Genomic DNA, 12,002 nt, shown 5'->3' with positions numbered 1-12,002 from the left:
GTGTGTGCGCTGTCCTCACATACTTCTGCTCCCGACTTCGTATTTGTAAAAGTGACAACGACGCACCTCCCCGCAATGGGCGCTGGAACAGGGGAAATGTCGAAGAAAATCCGCTCTTTATTTTCAAAAACTTATTTTCACCGCGTCCTGAAATCTGAATATCTGACAGCAACCAACGCTCATCTCGTGCTGAGCTCTAGAAGCTGGGGAGTGGGGGGCGCACTGCGAGGGCGGTGCCCCACCACTCCTGAAGGCTCCGCCACCCCGATAACTCACCTCCACCCTGCTGCCTTCCCTACCCAGACCCGTGTTCCTACCCCATGACACCCCCTCGCCCCCGACAAACCAGTCCTCCTCACCTCTCCCTCCCTCGGGGTCCCCGGGTAACCCGGCCCCGCGCCGCTCTTTAAAAGCCCCCACCCCTCCATTGTCCTCGCTCTCGGCAGCTCTGCGCTGCCGGCCCCGCCCCTCCGAGGTGGAGTACCCGTCCCGCCGGGCCCCGCCCTATTCCCGCTCTCCGATTGGCTCCCGCTGCCCGACGGCGGGGGCCGGGGGCGGGGACCTGGGCAGGCCCCACCCCTCGCCTGCGGCCCGGGCGGGGGCGGGGCCTCGGGGTGACTCCGCCCCGCTCGGGCGGGGCCGCGCTGGCCGGCGCTCGGGCGCTGGGCGGCGCTGCCTCGGCTCGGCTCGGCTCGGCTCGGGCTGCGGCTCCTGTGGGGGTGGGCGGCGGGGATGACAGCGGCGGCTGCCGCGGCTGCGGCGCGGGGCTGAGCGGGCGGCGAGCGAGCGGGGAGAAGAGGAGGAAGTGGAGCCGCGGTCGCGAGCGCCGGAGTCAGCCGGCGCGCCGAGGGCCGCCCAGTTTTGCAGAGCGAGCAGAGTCCGGACCCGGGAAGACTTCACGTCGGGCGCCGGCCGCCGCGGCTCCACGCCTCCTCGCCCGCGCCCCGCCTGCCCAGCCTGCCCCAGGCCGGCTCCGCGTCGGGACGCTCCCCGCCCCGCGGTCCGGGGCGTCGTGGCCGGGACGCCGCAAGCCCCGAGCCTGAACCGTGCACCGGCGCGGGACGCTCCTGGGCCCCACGGGGCCATGGCTGCGGGCTCGTTCCCAGCCTCTCGGTAGCGTGCGTCGGAGCGCCCAGCCCTCCGCCAGGGGTTAACTTAGGGCGCCCCCAGCCTCCCGACTGAGTGCGGAGGAGCCGGCGCGTCCCCAGCCTCCGGTTCCCGAGACCCGAGCCTTCCGCTGCCTTCGACCCCGTGCTTCGGACTTGGGACCGTGCGAGCGCCCAGGAAGCCCCGGTCCGGGTCCAGCGCCCCGCGAGGGGTCCCCAGCGGGCTGGACAGTCGGACTGAACCGGTCTGGGCTGGTGCGGCGAGCCGAAGCGGCCACCTTCCTGCCGCCCCAGGCGAGGGGCTGGGCGCTCGCTCCGCGGAGAACACAGGTGGCCCCTCTGCCCCGGCGGCTGGCGAGACCGAGAGCTGCAGGTGAGGGCGGCGCGGATGCCGGGCAGGGGCGGCCTGGACCCACCCCACGCGGCGCCGGGCCGGCTGCTGGTGCGTGCGGGGCGCCAACTGAGGCCGGAACTGGCTGGGAGGGGGCGCGGGGAAGGGAAGACATCAGCACTTATTGAGCGCCCATTGTGTGTGGGGCCGCGCCCCGCCCTTGCGCAAATGGTCCCTCATTTAAGGCTCGCTACTATTCCGTGAGATAAAAGGTGTTGTGTATCGTTATGGGCGCTTACAGATAGGGAAACTGAGGCTCCACGGGGTTGATTGACCCTACTCTTTTCACTCTGAGGATGAGACTGGGGAAGAAGGTTAGGGTGGAGAGGGAAAGAAGCAGAGAATGAAGAGAAAAAGAAAGGAAGTGGATAGCTGCCTGGCAGGAGGGGGTGGTGGGGAACTGGTCAATGTGGGGCCGCTGGAGCATTCAAAAGCTGATCTGAGGCTGGGGAGGTGGCTTCTCCTGGCCTCCTTCTCCCACTCCGTGGCCATGTCACCTCCCAGGAAAGGTGACCCAGAGTTGAGAGCAGAGGTGGGAAGCTTCCTATTTCCCCAGCTGTTCTCTCCATGGGCCCAGGACCGGAGAGCAGTGGCACCTGGCACCTGCGTGCCACACTCCAGAGTCTCTAAGACACCCTGGAGGTCCTGAGTCACCGCTTATCTGATGGGGAAACTCCGTGTAGACGTTCCCAAGTCAGAGCCCATCAGAACTGCAGGAGATGGGGTCCCTCAGCACTCAGCCAGCTCACATCCTTCAGATTACTAACAGGGACACTGAGGCTTGGGGGCCGTGGGGGAGGAGGGGTGAGGCTGAGCCAGAAGCACACAGAAAACCTTCTGAAACACCCTTCAAGGTATCCCCTCTCCCACCCCAGTTAGCATCTTCTGGGTGGATGACTGGGGTTTTCCTCACACCTGATGTGAGGTCAAGATGACCACCTGTGAGGCTCTAGTGAGAGTCTGTGTGGTTAGCACTGGGGTCTGAGACATGCGGGCGGCCATCACCTTTGGCTCAGAGGCTCTCCTGGACTCAGCCTCTCCTGGACCCAGGAACTTGCAAGACACCTCTGGTCCAGGAGGGGAGGGGCTTGCTCGAAGTCTCAAGGCTGGGGCTGCCAGGGCGGGGGCATAGTCCCAGGTGTCTGGATTCCTAGGCAGGGCCTCCTTCTGCTGCCCCCTGGGGCTGTGCAGGGAGAGGGGTGTCGTGAAAGAGTGTTTGGCATGAACTCTGGGCTCTTGTTCTGGGGGGCGTGGGGGCGGGGGGTTGTGGTGGACATGGCCTTGGTCTGAGCCCTGTGGTTGGCTGGGACTAGTTAACCCGTGCTGTGCCTAGCTTCCTGGAGTCAATAGGAAACCACTTTGGAAAGCCCCGGGGAGGTGGAGGAGGCTGGAGAGTTCAGCTGAAGGCTGGAAGCTCAGTCCCTAGGCGGGGAGGGGTTGGGACAACTGGAAGGGAAGGTGACTGAGGGGCTTGGGGTTCTCCCCCATCTGTGGGATTTCAAATTCTCCTAATACTCCATGATCTAAACAAAGCTCCTCTCCGATGAGATCATTTCACACCTGTGATCTCATGTCATGGTATGGTGGAAAGAACCTGGAGTGAGGTAGAATAGAGTTGGGGAGCCACCTGGGACCTCTCGGGTGCATCGATGGCTCCAAGCCTCACATGTAAAATGGGGCCAAGGCAGGCTGTGTGTTACCTGCTCAGATAATGAGGCCATCACATCCAGTGAAGTGTCAAGTGCTAAAGAGTTTTTTGTGTTTGCCAAGACTGGGCTTGATACTAATGGCACCTTGTGTGGCAAACTGAGGCTCAGGGAGGTGGAACCACTTGCCCAGGCCCTTCGGGTTAGCTGCAGAAACTGAGTGCTGACTGCCTACCAGGTGCCCTGGGAGTTACCCTGGTGGAAAAGGAGTGGACTGACTAGCTCACAATTGGGTGAGCTAAGCGGCAGGCTAAAATGAACGCACAGACAGCAGTAAGTCAGACAGAGCGGGCGGGCGTGAATCTGCTCTGCCTCCCACTGGCCAGATGGTACTGGGCAAATAAATCGCTTTCACTCCTCAGAGCCCCAGCTTCTCTGTAAATTAGGATTCCTCCTTTACAAGGTTGTTGTGAGGATTAATGAGATATAAATATACAGTGCTTGGCCAAATATCTCTTTCCTTTCCTATAAGGAAAACAAGCTTGAATTTGGACCAGGAAATCTTGGAAAATTCTCAGACTTGCCTTAGATGAAAATGCAGAGTACTGTTGCATGCTTATAGTCCTAGGTGTGCTCAGCTGGGGCTCCTGTATGGGTCGGGCTCCCCTGTGCCTCCTCTCTGGTCCCACAGCCCACTAGAATCTGCTTGGGGACCCTGGGCAAGAGGCTCTGGATTCTGACCCCCTACCCCAGGACTGTTGGCTTCCTCTGGTTGGGGGGGAGCTGGTGTGCATTCCCTCTGGCCCATTGTCTGGCCTCCCTAGGCACAGAGGTGCAGTGAATAATTTATGACTCCCCTCGCCCTATGCCCGGGCTCAGGGAAATTGCTCTGGGCTCCACTGAGCTTCTGAACCCTGCCAGAGGAAGCGAGTGGCTCCAGTCAGTGCTTTTAAGTCTTGGGTATGGGGAGGAGGGAGGGCAGGACAAGATGAAAGTGGTCTATGATCAGCCCTGGCTCTCTCCTCTTTGGGGGCAAGGTGGACCCACAGGACACAATGGAAACCAAGCTAGATAGCTAGGATCAAGCCATGGACCTCTGATTCCAAGTGAGTGGTGAGGGGTAGCAGCAAGGGGCCCTTGAGGACTGGAGTGCCTTGGAAGGCTTCATCAAGGAGGGTGACTGGGCTGGAGCTGGAGGCACCTAGCTGTAGAGAGTGGGGCTCCTGACATCGGTTCAAGGTGGAAAACTAGTTATGCCACATACTCACCCTGAGACAGTGGGCAAGACACCTGACCCTGCCAGGCCTCTGTTTGCTCCTCTGTAAAACAGGGTAGTTATGGGTGACCCTGAGGTCACATATGTAAAGTACATGATATGATAGGTACCTAGAGAAAGGCTGCTTCACTGTGAACATGAACCATGGTGGGCTAACCTTGGAGGAGGCGGGACAGTGTAGTAAGCAGAGAGGTGGGGAGACTCTGGGGTGGTGATGCTGGGGTTTATGGGGTCAGTGAGTGGTGTGGAGAAGAGGAGTGAGTGACCAGATGGTAGAGGGCCTTGAGTGTCAGACAGAATTCACATTTCAGAAAGCATCATGGAGTCCCCATTCAGAACCCTCTGTGGCTCCTTGCTGCCTGTAGGATGAAGACCAGCCCCCTTTGTTGTGCGTTCAAGGCCTTGCCCACCGTAGCCACTGCCTGGATGCCTGGCTGATGGCTCGTCACGGTCTCCTGAACACACCATTTGTGGCCCCATCGCTGCGCCTTTGCTTGTGGGGTTCCTGCTGTCAGAACCGCCATCCCTGCCTCTTCTCTGCTCACCTCTCCATCTGTTGAGGCCCAACTCAGGTTATAAATTCACCTAGAAATGTTCCTGGATTACCCAACCCTCTGATCACACCCCCTCTGAATCTTAACACTTCACAATAATAGTAATAAATAATACCTACCATTATATCATATTTTACAGTTTGTAGAGTACATCCACATAGTCATTAATAATATCATGATGTGGGGCCGGCCCTGTAGCTGAGTGGTTAAGTTTGTGTGCTCCGCTTCAGCGCTCCAGGGTTTTGTTGGTTCGGATCCTGGGCGCGGACATGGCACCGCTCATCAAGCCACACTATGGCGGCGGCCCACATGCCACAACTAGACCTACAACTAAAAAAAATACACAACTGTGTACCAGGGGGCTTTGGGGAGAGAAAGGAAAAATTAAAAAATCTTAAAAAGAAAATATCATGATGTGATATTAACAGTAGCTAAAGCTTTGTGTTCTTATTATGCTAAGTGCTTTATAGACACTCTCATTCACAACTCTGGGTGATAACTACTGTTATTCTCCAGAAACTGGGGCTCAGAGAAGTGCATTGTCTTGCTCAAGGTCACACAGCTAGACAATGGGGAGTGAGGAGTCAAGCCTGTGCTCCTATCTGCGACTGAACAGACAGCTCGACAGCTTTTAGAAGATGTCCTGTCTCTTCAGCTCCTCCCGAGTACCTCGAGAGCATCCTTCGCATGTAAAAAGCCTGGAAATGAGCCTTCTTCTCAAGGCTGAGGAAGGGCAGTGCTGAGGAGCATGGGACCCAGGAAGGACCCCTTGGCCAGGCATCTAAGGCCCTGGGCCCTGCGCTGGCTGGCTGTGTGGCTCGGGGTGAATCAGCCCCTCTCTGTGGTCCTGTTTTCCCGTGTCTATGGTGAGTGGGATGGTGTTCGAGCTCCCGCTTTCTGCAGTGTCCTTCGTGACCCTGGAAGGTGGAGGAGACCACAGCGTCAGGGCCAGAGGATGTGGTGTGGCGGGCGGTTGTGATTTTTGGCCTGGCTGCTGTCTGGGCCAGCAGGCTCTGTAGTTAGCTGCTGCCTCCCCCGAAGGAGGGTGGTGGCCTGGGCTGCTGGCAGCCTGGTCATTAGCTGGGCAGAGAAGACCCTGTGATTGGGAGCCGGCTGGGCCAGGCCAGGTTGGCAGGGCTGGAGGCAGACTGGCTCCGCCACAGTGGGGTCATTGGCAGGGCAGCTGGCAGGGCAGCCGCTTCTCCTCCCTTTGCAGCCTCCAGGGCGGTGGCAAGCACCCCCAGCAGCAGAGCTCTGTCGCCCGTGGCTTGCCCTTCCTCCCGCTGTGGTGGTGGCGGGAGGGGAGCAGCAGGGAGCCTAGCCAGGCCTGAGGTGCCTCCGGCTAGGAGCTCCCAGACTCCCCCAAGCAGGTGGATTGCCGCCTTCCTCCTGTGCAGATCCACAGCCCTTGCTCCCTCACTGTGGTCTGTGGAGTCGGGTTCCATGGCTCTGCTTCCCTTGCCAGCCCGTCAGAACTAGATTCTCTTCACCCCAGTCCTCCGCTTCTTACAGAGTGCCTGGCACAAGGTGGCAGCCACCCCCGGCAGGGGAGACAGTGCGAGCAGCCCCTTGGGCATGTCGCTCAACCTTTGTACCTCTGTTTCCTTCCCTGTAAAATAGGGCTGACAATAACAGTTGAGGAGGTTAAGTGAGATGACAGGAGTGAGGTGCCTGGCCAGGCCTGGCACGCAGGCGGGTGCTTCTTCAGCCTGAGTCCACTTGCCCGTCCCCTTGGCAGCCTCATGACCAAGTGGCTCAGTAGGAAGCTGATTGATTAGTTAAGCCCGTGCTGCCAGGAGGGAGGGTGTGCCTGGTGGCAGGGAGGGCTCCCCAGGGGAGGACACTTTGCTGCCTGGGGGGCGCTGTGTGTCAGAGGGGACTTGTGGAGCTGCGAGTCCCACTGCCTTCCTGGTGAGCAGGCAGCTGTTGGCCGTGGAGGCCCCCAGTTAAGCTCAGGGCAGGGAGCAGGACTGGGGTGTCCAGGGGCCGGTTCTTCTCAGGCCGTGGCAGCAGGAATGGCCCAGTTGGGAGGAGCCGTCGGGGTTCCAGGGAGCTGATGTGGGGCAGAGAGTGTCCTTCCTGAAAGAGAAGCAGCGTTGGTCTCCCTCTCACACACGCCTTCAGAACGTAACAGGATTAGAGATTTTGGTCTGTGGGGGCAACACATTCAACAGGTAGGCACGTAGATACAAAACTTTCAGGGGCCAGCCTGGTGGTGCAGCGGTTAAGCACGCACGTTCCACTTCGGTGGCCTGGGCTTTGCCGGTTCGGATCCCAGGTGTGGACATGGCACTGCTTGACACGCCATGCTGTGGTAGGCATCCCACGTATAAAGTGGAGGAAGATGGGCACGGATGTTAGCTCAGGGCCAGTCTTCCTCAGCAAAAAGAGGAGGATTGGCAGCAGTTAGCTCAGGACTGATGTTCCTCAAAAAAAAAAAAAAAAATGATACAAAACTTCCAGATTGTGGACAGTGAGCTCCTGTGGCGGGGGCTGGTCCCCTCCTGGTCTGTGGATGGTGGTATAGGGTGATGCTCAGGTCCCAGCCATGTGCACACGCTCAGTAGCCGTGTGACTTGGGCAAGTGATTGAACCTCTCTGGGCCTCAGTTTCCCCATCTGTAAAATGGGAACAGTTATAGCACCTGCTTCACAAGGTTGTAGTGAGGATTAAATGAATTGTACATGTAAAGTGCTCAGAAAAATGCCCAGCACGTAATAAGCCCTCAGTGCAGGTTAGCTGTTATTAGCTGTGTCTCCAGCGCCTAGCAGAGCGTCTGAAAGAGGACAGGTGGTCGGGAATGGAGTATGGAATGAATCCCAAGCAAAGGGCAGCTGCCCTGTGCCATCAGTGAATGAACGGGCTGGCCTCCTAGGGAGGGGAGGATGCAGAAGCAATGATGAGACGGAATGTGACAGAATGTAGCAGAGAAGGCCAGGGGTTGGTGTTGTCCAGTGCTGGGTGGGGAGGAAGTCAGGAAAGGCTTCCAGGAGGTGGTGTTCCCAGAGCTGAGTTTGAAGGTGTCATTTAACACACATGCACACATGTGTACATGCACACGCGCCAGCACACTGCTGTGAGGTCAGCACCAGGAATGAGTTCAGAAGGGAGTGGCTCCTGTCCCAGGGTAGCTGGCCAGGGGTAGAGCTTGGGCAGACCCCGGGTCTGCTGGACTCCACACACCTCCCTCTTCCCACCGCCCCTCTCTGTCTTGCCTTCTATGACATTCTGCTTTGAAGGCACAAGGAAGGCGAGAAGGCAGGTGGGGAGGAAGTATGGGCCGAGGTCTGAGAATCCCAGCTCTCCCCAGGGCTGGGACCAAATCTCCTGCGAGAAGAATAAACAGGCCTCGCTAGGAGTTCTTTTATCTTCTTGCTCCCAAGGCACACCCACTGGAGAGGTGGTCTTCCAGCGTTAATCCTGCAGCTGTTAGCTTTTGAATGAATGGACTCTAGAAGAAAAATACCATGAAGAATTCCTCCTACCCTCCCACCCAGGAGGCTCAAAGGGAAAGTTTTCTTCCGCTGACAAGGGAGCCAGGACCCCCCAAGTGTCTTAAAGGAGTTCACCGCACAGGCACCCTGAAGTCATGGTTCCTTCCGCTGCCTGCACTGGTGGCTGGCTGTGGGGCCTTGAGGACATGACCTCGTCCCTTATATTTTGCCCATTTTTTACCCCTCTTGTAAAATGGGGTCAGAGTAACAAAGCCCTTCTCTCCCTCCAGAGATGGAGGGTGGGGAGCTTGCAAGGTGGGCGAGGCGTTAGTGGGCGTCTGGGCCCATGGCTCTCAAACTTTGCTGCACACATTAGAACCATTTAGGAGGCTTAAAAGTCCTGCCTGGGCCCCACCCCACAAGCTGGGGCTGAACCAGGCATCAGTAGTTTTTAAAGCTCCCTAGGTGATGTCAATGTGTGGCCAAGATCCAGGACTACCTGGCCGTCCCCTGCAGCGTGCCCCTGCCAGCAACCCCAGGACGAAACCTGCACATCCCTGTGACAAGGAGTCATTGCTTCCAGGCTGCTCCCTCTGTGCTCCTGCTGTGCCTGGGACCACCCTGCCTGGAGAAACCGGGCAGTGGAAAGACTTTGCAATCCGATAAATCTGGATTCCAGCACTCCTCTGCTCCCTGCTTGTGTGTCTTCTCTGAGCCTTGGCATCTTCACCTGAAAATAGGAATAAGAATAATCTCTCTGAAGGGGCTGTAGAGACCAAACGAGGCCATGCACGGAAAGCATCAGCCAGTGCCTGCCACGTCAGCAGTCAACAGAGTGGCAGAGCCAGGCTGCACTCAGACCCTGGACTCCCCCATAGTGCTTTTCCTGCTGCCCCAGCCACCTGAGGCTGGGTCTCTGAGATGGGGGCTGGTGGGGGAGGGATCAACACCCAGTCTTGGGGCCCTTCCCTGTCCCCCTTGTCTCTGACAGATAAGACGAGGCGGCAAGCATTTTGTTTTGCTTGGTTTTGTTTGGATGACCACAGCATCAGGCTCTCCTTAACAATGAAGCCTTGTCTGAATCTGCTTGTTTTTCCAACCGGGACACCCAACTGCACCGCCTGCTCGGGGCCCCGTCCCACCTGGGAGGACTGAAGAATGTCAGCGGTGTTTTTTTCATTTAGGGGAGTGTCCTGGGGAGGCATTGGAGGCCTCCATCTGGCCCTCACCAACGATTGACCCCACTTAAATCACTTGCTTCTACTGGAAGCCAGTGCAATAAAATTATTTCAAGGTAGCTGTCAGGATGGGGTTTGGAGGCAGAAAAACTTGCATTTGAGTCCTGGCTTTGTCACTTACAGGCAATACGGCCCTGGGGAGCCATTTCAGCTCTTCGAGCACCAGTCTTCTGAAAGATGCGTAAGTGGGATATGCTTCCTTAGGTTGTTCTGAGAAGCACATAAAGAGCTGGGTGTGTGGAGCTCAGTACCGACCATATCCTGAGCACTCGGAAACTGTCCAGGGTTGTCCTCTGCCCTGGCCTGCTCTGTGTGCCGGGCCAGCCCAGGCTGAGACATGGAGGCCTGCGTACTTAGTAACGAAAGAAGGCAAACTGCTCTTCTGTAATCATTTGTTCCAAGGCTTTGGGGAGTCTCTGAGGGCTGCTCAGGGGAAGACTGAAAAAAGGAGGTCACTGGTGGCAGTGCTCGGTCTCCTCTGCTCTGGCCCAGCCAGAGAGGGTGTATTGGCCTGGGTGGACTGCCCAGACAATAGGGGTGTGGTACCCCAACAAAGCAGAGTGCAGATCGGGGCTGGCAGCCCCTGGGAGCAGTGACCGCCCGGGGCTGAAGTTGCAAGGGGAGAAAGTGGTCAGCTATATGGATGGGCTGTGGCCTGTGTAGTCAACCCAGGAGACCTGGGAGTCCTTCCTCCGTCTCCGCTGGGGCTTCCCACTGGGTGAACCTCCCCAGAAGCCAGCAGCACGGAGCCCAATGCAGCCCAGTGAGATCAGCCTCCCAGGCCCCACGCAGGGTGGAGAGGGGGCCTGGAGAGGCACATGGACGGCGTTCCTCACCCCATCGGTTGAAAGCTGTGGAGTCCACTGGACTCACCCTCCTTGGGATGCAGTTTAAGGATCCTTTGTTGTTACTTGAGGATACCCCTTAGGAACGGGGTCTCAGCCCCCACCCCAAAGACGAACCAAAGCTTCCCAGCTGCCACTCAGGCGGAGGTGTTCCAGGGGTGCCCGTCTGTCCATCTCTGCCTCACCAGAGGTGCCTTAGCACCCCTTTGAGATTGGTGCCCAGGCCCCTGCCCACCATGCCCACCACTTTGTCCAGCTCCACCCCACTTCTCCTCAGAGGACCTGGCTCTGCGTTTTCTCCAGCCTGATCACCTGAGCAACCTTCGATGTGCCTCTGTCCCTCTTTGTCAGGCAGTGTGGAGCCGTGGTTGGAACACAGGCTCTGAAGCCAGCCTTTCTCCTGAAATCCTGACTCCACCTTAGCATGGCTGGGGGACTCAACAGCGTGCCTCTTAATCTCTCTGTGCTGTGGTTCTGCGTCTTTGAAATGGGGTAACAGAGTGTCCCTGAGAGGGTTGTTGTGAAGACAGAATCATTGTGTAGTGCTCAGGACGGTGCCTGGTGGGCAGGAAGTGCCCAGTAAATGACAGCCTTTACCATCATCATCCCAAATAATACGGCGTGGCCCGACCATTAGTGAGAGGACAGGCAATGTCACCGCCCTCAGTCTAGACTCTGCCCCGCTGACGAGGCGATGACAGTCTCCCACAGCCTGGCCACATTGTGGACGTTCACCTGTCAGCTATCCACCCCCTCCCCCCAGCCCTCTCTTCTGAGAATTGGCTTCTCATTCCATCAAGCCTCAGTTTCCCCCTCTGTGAAGGAAAGCAGTTGACTAGATGTCCCCAAGTTTTGGCCCTGGAGAAGGCGCCGGGAGCTGGAGGAAGAGGACTCGGGTTGTCCCCGCCCTGGAGGAGCCCTCGAGGCTGGGGTGGACAGGGCGCAGTCCAGTTCTGCTCCTTGCGGGGCGGCGGTGAGCAGGGACCAGTGAGAACAGGAGCCCAGAGGAGGATGAGAGGAATCAAGGAGCCTCCGTGGAGAAGGGGCATTTGAAATGAGTCTAGAAGGTGGGCTAGGACCTCAGCTGGTCCACCCTGGAGGGGAAAGGTGTCCTCAGAAGGGGGGAGGGTAAGCATCAGGTGAGGAGGCGTGGCCCTGGGGCTGCAGCAGGCGTGGGCGTGCAGCGAGCAGAGCGCAGCGGGGCCTCACAGGTGGAGGGACATGTAGGGAGAACATTCGGATTCTGGGATCAGGCAGACGCGGGTTTCAATACTGGCCCAGTTTCTTGTTGGTTCTTTGTGGGCAAGTGGCTTGGCTTCTCTGACCCTGTCTCCCCATCTGTGGAATGGGGGCAAGCCCTTCCAGGGCTGGGCAGTGATGTGCAGTGCTGAGTGTGGCTGAGGAGCCAGGCTGCCCCTTGACCCTGTGGCTGCAGAGAAATCAGGGATCCAAGGGACCTGCCTGGGTCCATGCCTCCTCCCCCAAATCAGGCTACAGGTGGCTTCCAGGGGC

At 58.2% G+C, this 12,002-nt stretch overlaps 1 protein-coding gene across 3 annotated transcripts in view; it reads left to right on the top strand.

Moving 5' to 3' along the window:
• The first annotated feature begins 698 nt into the window (after positions 1–698).
• The window catches only part of GDPD5 (glycerophosphodiester phosphodiesterase domain containing 5), an 85,903-nt gene continuing 74,599 nt past the window's right edge, over positions 699–12,002 (top strand). For 2 of the 3 annotated variants that reach the window (XM_046637506.1, XM_046637505.1), the window contains exon 1: positions 701–1,479. The gene's annotated coding sequence lies outside the window, so the exon portion shown is untranslated. Of the gene's footprint in view, positions 1,480–12,002 lie in introns of all 3 variants that reach the window. The other variant, XM_046637509.1, reaches the window with a different exon arrangement.

This window comes from Equus quagga, chromosome 14 (genome assembly GCF_021613505.1).
Source record: "Equus quagga isolate Etosha38 chromosome 14, UCLA_HA_Equagga_1.0, whole genome shotgun sequence".
Taxonomy (NCBI): Eukaryota; Metazoa; Chordata; class Mammalia; order Perissodactyla; family Equidae; genus Equus; species Equus quagga.
This window is presented reverse-complemented; position numbering and strand designations above follow the sequence as displayed.